Below are 13,013 nucleotides of genomic sequence, written 5' to 3'. Positions count from 1 at the left end.
AGTCTCCTGATATCAGTGATCCAGCTTGTGGATTTGGGGGGTTTTGTATACATGCAGAAGGAGAAAGTAACAATTTCAGATTTCCGGAAATATGTTTATTTTTCTGAAGCAAGAAACAATGAGACAGTATGAATGGCAATGAAAAGACATAACTCAGGCATGGGGCATTTAATAGTTAAAATCTACTTGCAACTACAATGAAAGAAGACATGAGCATCAAACAAGCAATACTGTTATCACAGAAGTTAACTTTTCAGCATTTTTTATCACTCACAAACTAATCCATGACTGACATATTCATAGCAAAGTAATTATGTAGATACATTATTAGTAGACAGTACAAATCTTGTTGGTTGGATTGTTGCAACTTGCCATTTTACTCCTGTTACTGCACAGTGCAACAAAGCTGAGAAAGTTTAATTTCAGACTCTTGGGGCAAATCTTTACTTTATCCCTAGCTGTTAAAAATATATTTTGGTACCTAGTTTTTGCATACAACTTTAGAACAAGTCATAAAAATGTGGCAGCTGAGAATTCATGGTTTGATTTTATAACTGAAAAGTGGAAACTGTGTTTGCTTTCTCACAGTACATTATGGAATAGTTTAATGAAATGTTTTATTTTCATTCAATGGCATTGTCTTTTTTTCCCTCCAAAGTAAACCAGGCAGGCTCGGATTCCCGAGTTTAAACATCTATGAAATGAGAACTCTGGGACTGATTTTAGAACCAGAAACTCATTTGCTTCCTTCCCACAGTAAATTACTGAATAATCTGAGAATTCAATTTATTTTCATTCAAAGAAATTCTCCCTCCTTTCTTCTCCAGGGACTGATTAAGTAAGGACAAGCAGCTAGAAGTTCAAACACTTTTGGGTAGCAACATGTAACTAGGAAACACATTAGTATATGCAAATGGAAAACTATAGGAAACTAACATTTTGTAACTATCCGAAAGGTTTATTTTAACATAAGCTGATTCATGACAGATGTATACTGGTATTTTAGAGGATAATGGTAAACGAGAACATTAGATGTGAAAATATTGTTTAAGGGTAGAGATGACTTAATTTGTCAGAAACATTTTAGGTGCCTGGCTCACCTAATGTCCAAACGTGTCGCCACTAGGTACAAAGAAGTCACAATTCCCTTCTACTCATATCTTATCAGACCCATTATTGAATGGTATGTATTTGTCTGAATATATAATTCAATTTGAGAGACCTCAGAGATTCATAACTAAAAAGATCAGTGGCCTCAAAATTTTTAGTAATCAGGACAGACTGGCAGCCCTCTCACTGCACTCAGTCTTTTATAGACTCCCCAGTAAGATCTACACCTTGCCTTTCAACCCATGAACGATTTAACCCTCTTTGACCTCCTATTCCTTTGTAGAAGAAATGGTACCTCAAATACCTTGTTAACTGACTTAAATCTTCATCAACAGATAAATAAGACATGTTGGTGTGATAGATTTGGGTCCCCTTCACTCAATCGAACGTTTACAAGTTCGAACCACATATGGCCGACACCATATGTTCGAATTTGTTAAAGTTTGATCGGACTGAATGGAGATCTCCGTACAGAGTGGAAAGGGAAGATTTCCCATTTCCGCAATGTAGTGGAACTGTCCCGATTGATGAATCAGGAAATCTGGAGATAGGTCCAGAATCCAAGGTTCCTCCAAGAGGTAGGGCCACAGGAAAGGAAACCAAACTTGTCGATGCCAGTAAGGAGCAATGAGGATCAAGGAACTCCTCAACTGTCTTGCTTTCTGTATTACCCTGTTTACGAGTGGAAAAGGAAGAAAAGCATAGAGAAGTCCCAGGGCCAATCGTGAACTAGAGCATCCCTGGGCGACATCCCCAAATGGGGAATGAGGGCAAACTAGCTGCTGCATTTGGTGTTCAGGTGAGTGGCAAATAGATCGCAGCAAGGCTGGCCCCATTTGTGAAAGATCTCTTTCACAGCCATTGGATTCAGGGACTAGTCGTGAGGCATCAGAATTGCTCAGCTGAGTTTGTCCGCTATTACGCTGAATTTCCCTGGGATATGCATTGCGATCAGGAAGCGCTGAGTATCCATCGCCCATTTCCAAACTCTTAAGGCCTCTCTGCAAAGTGGGTAAGACTTGGTTCCCCCCTGCTTGTTTATGTACCACACAACATACATGTTGTCTGACTGAATCGCAATCATTCCAGTGGGAAGGGAACTGTGAAGTGCTTGCAATGCATATAGCACCACTCTCATCTCCAGAACATTGATGTGCAAGTGGTTCTCGTGGTTTTGCCAAGTGCCTTGGACTGTCTTTCCCAGATAATGTCCCCCACCCTATATGGGAAGTGTCCATGGCCAAAACTGCTTTCTCTTGGGGAGGAACAAGTGGACAACCTATGACAAGTTGTTTCGTGTGTAACCACCATGTCACATCCCTTTTGCATGCGTTTGTTATTAATATCTGGTGAGACAATAGAAGGTCTTGCATAGACCATTGTGCAAACAGCATCCATTGGAGAATCCTCATATGTAGGCGACCAAGAGGAACTAATAAGATGGCGGAAGCCATAGTCCCTAGGACTTGAAGGACTACTCTGGCCTGGACTCTTTGTTTGTTTAATAAGAATCTGATCTGACTGCATAGAGATTCCACTCTTTCTGACATGGTGGTTGTGCCTATTTCTGAGCCTAGATATACAATATGCTGCAAGGGAGATAAGACTGACTTTTGCAAGTTGACAGTGATGCCTAGGCTGGCGCACAAGGATAGAGTCTCGTCCCTGGTCCTTATGAGTTGATGCTTCGTGGTAGCAGTGAGGAGCCAGTCGTCTAGGTACGGAAACACCTGGAATCCTTGACGTCTCAGGTGAGCCGTTACCACTGCCATGCATTTGCTAAACACTCTGGGGGCTTCAGTTAGGCTAAAGGGCAGTGTTCTGAACTGAAAATGACTGGCTCCCAGCCGGAAGCATAAGTGTCTCCTGGTGCGCCTGTCCATTTTGATGTTGTAGTACACATCCTGGAGATCAAGTGAGCACATCCAGTTGTCTTTCCCAATAAAGGGAAATATCGACTGCAGAGTGACCATTCGGAACTTTGATTTTCTTGCATGCTTGTTGAGCCTGCTGAGATCTAGAATTGATCTCCAGTCCCCTGTCTTTTTTGGAACTAAAAAGAATCAAAAGTAAGTTCTGGATCCTACTTGCTCTGCGGGGACTTCTTGGATGACTCTTTTTTGCAGCAACAAGATGACCTCTGATGTTGCACGGTCTAATTGGATGGGTGGCATGTCTGGAAGAGACTGGCTTGTTGGGGGTTTGGAAATAAAGGGAATCAGGTAACGTCTGGATATTATTGTGTGTACCCAACGATCTTGAGTGATAGTTAGCCAGGTGCTTGGGTACAGTGATATACGACCCCCGACTGCCTCTAGAGATGGACAGTCAGGCAACCCCTCAGGGTCAATGGAAGGGACGATCAGAGAAAGCTTCTCTGTCTCCCTGATGTTGCAGACCTCCTCTGCCACGAGGGCGGCGTCTTCCATTATATCCTCCCTCTCTGCCCCAGGGTAGGGTTCATCTTGTGCCTGAGGAAAACCTTTTTTGGATTTGCGGAACCACATTTTCCCTCCTGTATTACCTTTGGGATAGGGTCTGGATGGGAGAGAGAAACAGACTCCAACGGCAGATAAGGTTTTTCCTTCCTGCTCGCACCTAGTCAAAGTCTCTTTCACTTGGGGTCCAAAAAGAGATGAACCATCAAAGGGAACATTAGTGAAGAAAGACTTGAAGGATTCTGTAAAATTACAAAGACGCATCCACAAATGTCTCCTGAGGGATATTCCTGCTGCGGCTGCTCTGCTCGCTCCATCTGCTGCATATGAGATCAGCCTCATGGGGGAGTTAGCTATGGAAGTAATGGTGGAGAGCTGCGTGGAAACCTTGTCCATGAAACCTGGAGCTACTGAACCCTGGAGGGTATCTCCTAACTCTTTCAGGAGATCCCTCTGAAGATGAGTGAAATGAGTCAGATAATTCAGCGATCTTAATGTAAATGCCGCTGAAGAAAAAGTATGCTTCCCATACCTATCCATCTTCCTGGACTCCTTGTTAGGAGGATGGATATTAGAAGACGTCTCAGATAATTCCTTCTTGGTGGCCGCTGCTACCACCATAGCATCAACAGGAACTCCCTTGCTAAGGAAAGACTTGTCCTCAGGTGCTGTCATAAATTTGTTTGGCCTCCATAGGACGGCTTCCACTGAATCTGGAGAGGTCCATGCTTTCCCCGAAATGACCCCCAAAAGTTGGTCATAAGGCGGTGTCACCCAAGAGGTGTAAGATCGGGAGCCAAAGGCCTCAAGATACACTGATTCATCCTCAGTAGGGTTAGAGGTCTTCCAGTCTCCCCTCTGTCTAAGGATTTCTAGGATGTCAGTGAAGGAGACATCCTCAGAGGGAGATCTAGAGGACCCTTCTGATTCCTCTAAATCAGTGTCTAATGTGACAGACTAAGGGGAGTCGATATGTTTCCTCTTACATAACCTCTTCTGAGGGAGCTCTCCAGTGGGATAATCTGGGGAGGTCTCGGAAGAGGGGGTATCTCCAATGGGGGCTACTTGCACCTCTGGTTCCCTATGCTGTGGGGGTGGCAGGGGGGAGGAGGTTTCTGCCTGCTGCTAGTGGGGCACAGGTTCCAAAGGAATGGCTTTGGCAGAGGATAAAGCCTTCTCTATAGCTTCGAAAGCCCCCCCCCGCTCCAAAGAAGACCTCCGCTCCAAGGGGGCGGATGGTTGACTTCTAGCAAGAAGGAACGGCTCCGAAGCAGAAGTGGGAGCTGAGGCTCTGAGAGGGAGGGTCAGTTCCAACGAGAACCCAGGGTGACTGTCCCCCTCTGAGTCAACACGAGAGCATCGGCTCCCAGAACCCTCAGCTCCAGACTGAGCCATTGAGGATAGAGTAATTGGATCCGAGGAAATAGGCTGAATCCCCAGAGCTGAAGGGTCAAAGACAGAAGAACCTGATGTAATAGGCTCCGAAAGCGAAGCAGTCAGAGGAGGAACAGTGATTGGTACAGGAGACGGCTTCAAGACCTTTGGGTCTGGAGGAGTCAGTTTTCTAGCCAGAGCTGGATCTGAAAGCAACCTCTTCACCACCCTCTCAATGTCCTCATCTGATAGGGTCCTGGAGGATCTGATGGAGACCAAAGGAGACCTCCTTCTCTCCAAAATAGGAGATCTCAAAGTAGGAGATACAGTCTCGATATCAGGCAAAATCTTCGGAACCGATGGAATGGACTGCATCGAAGATGAAGCAGAGTCGGAACCGGAACTCCTTAGTTCCGATGTTCTAGACTTTTTGGTCGGCTCCGAAGTCAGGGCCGATGATTATCTCTTTGAAGATTTTGGAGCTGCTTGACCAAATTCCAGCTATTCCTGGAAGGAACTGGTCATGAGACCCCTGTCAATAAGTTTTCTCTTCCTTTCGTTCAACACTCTTGTCCTAAAAGCATGACAGAAGGTGCAGGGGTCCTGTAAATGGGCTTCACCCAGACAATATACACAACTGGTGTGGCTGTCTGTAAGAGACATTTTCTGAGCACACCTGTCACATTTTTTGAAGCCCAAAGGGCGATGATCCTTGTGATCCTTGTCTTTATCTTTAGACATTGTTAAACACTAAAATAAATGTGTAAAGAGAAGAATTTTTTTTTTTTTTTTTTTTATTTTTATAACAGTCACACACACACAGGGAGGAAAGGCCCTCTAACTTAAATGGGCACTACGGCCCTCTAATTTAAACAGGCCGTACAGACCTAAGGGGGAAATAGAGGTTGAAAACTTTCAAAAACAGTCGCACAATACAGAAGAAACTATTAAGATATATATAAGATAGAAAAAGGTGGTAAAAAAGGACTAAATAAGTAAAAAAAAATTGTTTTACTTAGCCAACGAGCCAGTAAGACACAACCTCGAAGCTTTCGCGGCAAACGAGATCTGGGGAATTGCTGTGAGGCACCATCGGATAGGGGCTAGCCTTGAGCCAGTAAAAGCTCTCAAGCTTTAGTATCGACCGAGTCGGAGCCGAATATCGGCTCCGAACCCATCCAGCAAGAATTATGGTGAGATAGGACTAAACAACATTAACTGTTTTATGCTAAGCAAGATGCTTTGGAAGTAGACATAGGAAGCAGCAAACAAAAATAAAGATAAAAGGACGCAATATTAAAACAGTTCTTTTATGACCTTAATGACAATGAAGATAAGATAAGGTAATGAGCAGAGTGATATGTTGAGCAACAAGTGCACACACACAGGCACAAAACATACAACTGCTTAACACTGAGCATTTTGGCACAAGAAAATGAGCGCATGCCTGGTAAAGAGGGATGAAACTGTGTGACCTACGTGACCACTGTTTGATTAACAGCATAGTTCTGCAGGGGCCACATGAGGGAGAAGGGCTTGGGCAGCTAATGTTAGCTTGCCCTTTCTGGTGGAGGAAGGTGGGCTAGATCCAAAACATTAGCAACACCTACCAGTGGGTGGTGATTGTTGGTGGAAGAGGTCATGTAGGTTCTCACTGATGAAGCACTGCTGAGTCATGGAGGTAGAAATGTGAGAAGCCATGCATGTTTCTTCCATTTCAGGCAGTCACTGCAAGTGTGCAAGTTGCTTGCTGGAGATGTAGAAGGCTGGATGGGATGGACACCTATCAGGACCAGCATCTGGTCTGCTTCCTAAAGCCTGACTCTTACCTTCCAGTGGAACGAATGGGCTCACAAGGCCACTGAATGGGAAACAATGGGCTCTTGCCTAGTCCAGGGATGCCTGGCCCTCAACCCTAGAAAGAATGAGCAAGTTGATGGAGCAAAAGAAGGGAAATGGAGCCACTGGGCAAGTTTCATACAGGAATAACAAAAAAAGCACATTAAAAAATTTTAGAAGTTAATGCCGATTATGTCAGTGGGAAAATCATTTACATAAATTACAAATTCATGACTACACAGTCCCAATGTGCACTGTTGTTTTAAATATAACTGTTTTGCAGTACTGTATTCTACAGTATTATTAACCCTCATCAGTTAGTAGCTATGGAGTAACTAGATCTGTTTGAAGAAGAGCATCAGAAACCAGTCATCAATGATTTAAACTTACTATTATAGCAAAACTAAGACAATACAACTTCAACATATGGCTGTGATTTATTTATCAGTCTACTTGTTGATAAGGTATAGAGGGTTAACTCATAAATGAGCCTTTTTTTGTCTACCAAAATCTAGACCAATGGCAATTGAAAAGTGATATTCAACATAACAGACACCTGTTAACTTTACCTTATAGAATTAAAAACATCAAACATTTAATACAGAAATAATTGCTCTTACAGCCTGCACCATCAATTACAAAGTGCAATAAAGCTACTGCATCATATTCAAAACATGTCTATAGAACAGATAGCAACATTAGACATAGTAGCACTGACATATATTCTGTAGGAAGCTATGGAACATTCAATCAGTCTAGTCTGTCCTTGTTCACAGATGCATAGGTCAGTACTAGGCAGCTGACTCAGAGGACCCATTAGATGACTAATCACAATATCCCAAATTGTACAACATCCACTGACATGACTAATTTATACCTAGTTTCATCCCCTTTCAATAAGGGCTTGAGGAGCCAGACCCAGGGTTATTTAAAATTCTCCATCCATTTCTCTAGGTTATGCTTAGAGTGCCCAGTGGCTACTTTGCTTTACATCCAAAGGAAGTCTAGTCCATAAAAGAGGGATTATAGTTTACCAGCAATACATCTCATCAGCAGGCCCTATTTATGTTTTTGTGAAAGTTAAGATCTCTTGAGTGGGTGTTGAGGATGTTATTAATTCTGAAGATGTGCAAACGATTGCATAGTACTGGATCCTTAGAGTCTCTGTAGGCTGTACAGAGGTCACCTCTCAAGAGTCTGTAAGAAACTCAAAAGAGAGACAGCACTTTAAGGTAGTCTAGCCAGCAAAAGGAAGAGCTAGGTCATATGCTTAAACAGGAACATACCAGATGGGTCATTATACTCCATTATAGGCCTGATTGTGAAGGAAAAGTAGAGAGGGATGATAACTTATTTAGATCTGGAAGAAACACACCTGGTGTTTAGTAGTCTGGCAAGGTAAAAGAATTTCATAACAACACTGGATACATGATTATCAAAGAATAGTTTGTTTTCAATGAAAGTCCCCAGATCCTAAATGGCTAAGCCAGCTTTCTAAGGGATGACATCTATGTGGTAGGAGCATCAATGATCAGGTTTGTCAAAATACACAACGCTGCATTTCTTGGCATTAATTTTAAACCATGGTCAGGGCACTACTTATTGGTGTGTGGTAGCCCTCCTGAAGAATTTGGAAGTGAGGTGGAGAAGTAATGCCAGTTATTTGCAAACTTGGTCAGCCAGAGACCATTGATGATAGCCTTGATATCAAATAAATAAATATCAAAGAAAAGTCGCCTGATACTTAATCCCAAAAAAACTAAAATGCTGTTATTTCTACCTACACAAAGGTCTAACACCATTAACTTTACAATCCAAGCCAAGGACGGGACCATAATCTCTCCGGACCTCTCTACAAAATTACTAGGGGTAACTATTGACAACAACCTAAAATTTGATATACATGTAAACCAAATGATCAAAACTATTAATAAGAAACTAGGCTCGTTATACAGAATAAAATGCTTCCTGACTCCCCAAGCCAAAATTGCTATTGCTCAAACTCACTTTCTCTCTACTCTCCTGTATGCATCCCCTGTTCTCCATAATACCAGTAAAACTGTCATGAACAAACTTACCATCTGTTACAATCATATCGCTAGGTTTGTTACTGGGTTACCTTTCAGGACCCATCATTGTACCAACCTAACCCAACTTAAATGGCTTGAGCTACCAAATTTAATATCATACAACATACTAGTTCTGACCCACAAAATAATATACAACCCTGACTACACCCCTTCGCTTAAAAAACTGGTTACCCCGTGTAACAACCCTAGATCACTGCGTTCATCCAGCCGACTCCTCATCCAGACCTGTAAAACTAATAATATAGCCGGTGACTCTCTCCTTACCAACTCGGCAGGTAGAACATGGAACAAATTACCTCCTGATATTACCTCACTCTCCTCTTTAAGTCAATTTAAAGCTAAACTTAAACTATACTTGGGGACAATACGGAATTGCCATTGCATAAATCCTGGCTAGCTGATTCCCTGACTATGTTTAGATCTCAGGTGACCTGGCTTTCACTGTAAATATTTGTACTGTGTCTATTCTCTATCATCCTGCATGATACTATGGAAATTATTTGTTAATGTGTTGTGAATTGTAATTGTCTCTGTAACTTTAACTCAGTTTACCACTGTTTGGAGCTTTTCTCCCCGGGCCTCCGCTGAAAATGGACATGAATCCAGTCGGATTATCCCGGTCAACAAATGTAAAATAAAATAAAATAAAGTGGTCTTAATTATCTAGGAGGTTAATACACTGGATCCCATGTTGGAACTTGCAAGTGCCCACATAGTCATCCAATTCCTTTAGGAAGAGATGAACTGAAGGACTGAGTTTAATTGACTAGGGAAGTTTATTCCATAGGTGTGAATACCATGTTGGAAGTTATGAAAGCCAATGTAGTCATCCATTTCCTTTGTAAAGGTACAAATTGATGGGCAGGGTTTAATCTGGAGGAGGAATTTCCTCTAGAGGTGTGGAAGTGTTTGACATATGAAGTTGTCATGTGTTAACTGTGTGGATCTATTAACTTTTACAAAGGCTGAGTCACCTCTTGTGTTTAGGTCAGACGGATATTCTGAGAAATGGTAATGGGTACTTTAATGCCAACTATGTCAGGCATAGGTCTACTCTAAGAAGGCAATAAGATACAGAGAAAAAGGACAGATGATAATTTTCACAATAAGACAAGATTTAGTCCTTTATTGTACCTTTTTCAACTGCAACAAATGGCTTGTAAGTAGGTTACTGAAGGAGGGGGGGGTGTAGTATTCTGTAACTGGTCTGAGTACATTTGTATAAAGGGGGCATTTATTTCTCTGGCATGGTTTTCATCCTCATGGAGGATTGACAATCAAATGGATATTGCTATATATTAGCAGCTATTTGAGTATCAAATGAAAGGCCATCATCTACTAGGTCTCCATGTCCTTTAAATAATTTGTCAATGTTTAGCTGTTGTTCATAACAGTATATAAAAGCTGGCATTTGCCTTTCTTTCTTTTTTTGTTTTTGCTAAATGCTAGAGTGTTTCATTTTTATAACTGAAGGCAAAGTAATTTCTACTGCACTAATCTTCTGTAATGTTAGAATCTATTTTAAGGGAGATGGAGTTAGTGGGATTAAGGACAATACTCCTAAGTTTGCAGTCATCTGCATATTTAGTAATCAAAACACCAGAGTCAGTTCTGACACATGAAAAAAATATGCAAAAAGGAGTGGTCAAAGGATACAGGCTTGATGGGCTCCAGTGGTGATAGGAAATGGTGACTATAGGAGCCCTTCTTTAGTTAACATTTGTGCATGACCATGTAGCCACCAACAGACCCAAGTTATTACCGCTTCATTTACTGAAAGATCCCTGAGTTTATGTATGTTTCTGTCATGCAATACCATGTCTGTCTCTTCAGCCATATCTACAGTGGATATAAAAAGTTTACACACCCCTGTTAAAATGACAGGTTTTTGTGATATAAAAAAATGAGAGCACAATAAATCATTTCAAAACTTTTCCCACCTTTAATGTGATCTATAATCTGTACAATTCAACTGAAAAACAAATAAAACTGTTACGGGAAAAATATAAAAAATAGAAAACGTACAATATGCAGGTTGCAGAAGTGTCCACACCCTTAAACTAATATTTTGTTGAAGCACCTTTTGATTTAATTACAGCATTCAGTCTTCTTGGGTAGGAGTCTATCAACATGGCACATCTTGACTTGGCAATATTTGCCCACTCTTCCTTGCAAAAGCGCTCCAGATCTGTCAGATTGCAAGGGCATCTCTTGTGCACAAGCCCTCTTCAGGTCACCCCACAGATTTTCTATTGGATTTAGATATGGGCTCTGCCTGGGCCCTTCCAAAACTTTAAATTTCTTTTGATGAAGCCATTCTTTTGTTGATTTGGATGTATGCTTTGGGGTCATTGTTGTGTTGAAAGGTGAAATTCCTCTTCATCTTTCTAGCAGATGCTTGAAGGTTTTGGGCCAAAAGTGACTGGTATTTGAAACTGTTCATAATTCCCTCCACCTTGACTAAAGCCCCAGTTCCAGCTGAAGAAAAGCAACCCCAAAGCATGATACTGCCACCACCATGCTTCACCGTGGGGATGGTGTTCTTTTGGTGATGTGAAGTGTTGTTTTTGCGCCAAGCATACCTTTTGGAATTGTGGCCAAAAAGTTCAGCCTTGGTCTCATCAGACCATAACACATTTTCCCACATGCTTTTGGGAGACCTGATGTATTGTTTTGAAAATTTTAGCCTTGCCTGAATGTTTTTCTGTGTAAGAAAGGGCTTCCGTCTTGCAAACCTACCCCATAGCTCAGACATACAGAGAATCCGGGAGATTGTTGTCACATGTAGTACACAACCAGTACTTGCCAGAAATTCCTGCAGCTCCTTCAGTGTTGCTGTAGGTCTCTTGGCAGCCTCCCTGACCGGTTTTCATCTTGTCTTTTCATCAATTTTGGAGGGATGTCCAGTTTTTTGCAATGTCACTGTTGTCCCATATTTTCTCCACTTTTTGATGATTGTCTTTACTGTGTTCCATGGTATATCCAATGCTGATGAAATTTTTTTGCACCCTTCTCCTGACTGACACCTTTCAACAATGAGATCCCTTTGATGCTTTGTAAGCTCTCTGCAAACCATGGCTTTTGCTGTAGCAGGCAACTGAGTAAATGTCAGGAAACTTCTACTAGGACAACTGAACTTTATTTGGGGTTAATCAGAGTTTCTTTAATTAAGGGCAAGCATGTACCCAAGAAGACTGAATGCTGTAATTAAATCAAAAGGTGCTTCAACAAAGTATTAGTTTAAGGTTGTACACACAACAAAGTATTAGTTTAAGGGTCTGCACACTTATGCAACCAGCATATTGTACGTTTTTTATTTTTTATATTTTTTCGCCTATCAGATTTGTTTGTTTTTCAATTGAATTGTACAGTTTATAGGTCACATTAAAGGTGCAAAAAGTTTTGAAATGATTTATTGTGGTGTCATTTTTTATATATCACAAAAACCTGGCATTTTAATAGGGGTGTGTAAACTTTTTTATCCACTGTAAGTAAGCTGCATGGACTGATGAACATTTATTTAGTGTATACAAGACCTGCTAATGACAAAACTGAACCAGGTTAGTCATCAAGAAGAAAGCTTACCATGTCTGTCTGACTAAACTCCCTGATGATTCTCTCCACTGCTTTCAACAATATGCTTGTAAGGCTGATCAGTCAGTAATTACTGGGGAATGGATAAGGGCCAGTAACCTGCTTCCTGTTATTAGGGACAGTGTATATCACATCTACAATTTTGATTCTATAACTCTACTTTTCAAATATTGACTTATGAAAATGGATACACAATCTTTTTGGTCAGTTGGCTACAATGAATGATAACAATCATAACCAGGTATCTGCAAAATGCAGACACATCGTTGAACAATGGCTCTGAGATAGCACATACCTCAATTCCTTGAAAGGCAATGTAAGCAAGACACTTAGGCAGATTAGTATCTATACAGGTTGCAGGCACTGATGGGTCCCCACTTCTGCCTTATTTGTTATGTAAAGATTTTAAGCTACAATGTCCATTAATTTGACCCTGCCTATGAAAGGCACTAGAGGAAGCCTGATTAAGAAGGGCACTAGAGGTGGAGACAAGTGTCTGTTCAGTCAACTAAGCCTTTTGGAGAAGTGCAACACCATCATCATCAAACACCTTTTTCCCATTTTCTGC

Source organism: Protopterus annectens, chromosome 9.part0 (genome assembly GCF_019279795.1).
Source record: "Protopterus annectens isolate FY-2018-M chromosome 9.part0, PAN1.0, whole genome shotgun sequence".
NCBI lineage: Eukaryota > Metazoa > Chordata > Ceratodontiformes > Protopteridae > Protopterus > Protopterus annectens.
Note: the sequence above shows the minus strand (reverse complement) of the source record.